Genomic DNA, 929 nt, shown 5'->3' on the forward strand with positions numbered 1-929 from the left:
ACGGCGCTGGTTTTTAGAGGGCGAACGCGAAAGGAGATTTAGAGCGATTATATAAGGGGCTAAAAAGGGGGAGGGAAAAGTAAATAAAAATGGCGGGATATCGGCAGTAACAGGCAGATAAATATGCTGGAATCTAAACATAAAACTGCGGTTATTGAAGATTCTGAAGGGAAAGAGTGGTCTAACGCAACGAATTTTTATATTGCTTTGCCGTTGCATAGTATGTACTCTTGGGTAAACTATGAAGGCATTGCAATAAACAACAACAGTGCAAAGATATACAAACGGATACAGAAACAAACAGGGGGGAAAATGACTACGGCTTTTAATGACGCTGACAATGTACTCCTTGGACCACAAATCTCTTACATCGCGGCTGGAGCTTCGGTTGGCAGGTAGGGCAAGGCCAGGGGCGGAAGGGCAGGTAGGGCAAAGGGCACAGGGAGGAGAGGGGGCAGGGTAGGGGCAAGGACACAGGGGAAGGAGAGGGGGCAGGGTAGGGGCAAGGACACAGGGGAAGGAGAGGGGGCAGGGTAGGGGCAAGACAAAAGGGGAGGGGCAGGGTAGGGCAGGCACAGGGGAAGGAGGGGGGGGGGGAGGGGCGGACAGGGGGAAAAGGGGGGGATAGGGGGGACCAGGGGGAAGGGGGGGGGCAGGGGGAGGGGGGGGAAAGGGGAAGGGGGGGGGGCAGGGTAGGGGCAGGAAAAAGGGGGGGGAAAACAAAAACGGGAAGGAGAGGGGGGGGGAAAGGGCCAAACCACAATTTTTAAGGGGGCATGGGGAAGGACCGGGTTAAAAAAAGGGGGCATTGGGGCAAACACAAAAACCAGGGGGGGCAAAAAGGGGTAAAAAAGGGTACAAACAAAAAGGGGGGAAAAGACCCCGGGCAAGAGGGGAAAAGGGTTTTGGGGACCAAAATTCTTAACACC

This window comes from Penaeus monodon, chromosome 25 (assembly GCF_015228065.2).
Source record: "Penaeus monodon isolate SGIC_2016 chromosome 25, NSTDA_Pmon_1, whole genome shotgun sequence".
NCBI lineage: Eukaryota > Metazoa > Arthropoda > Malacostraca > Decapoda > Penaeidae > Penaeus > Penaeus monodon.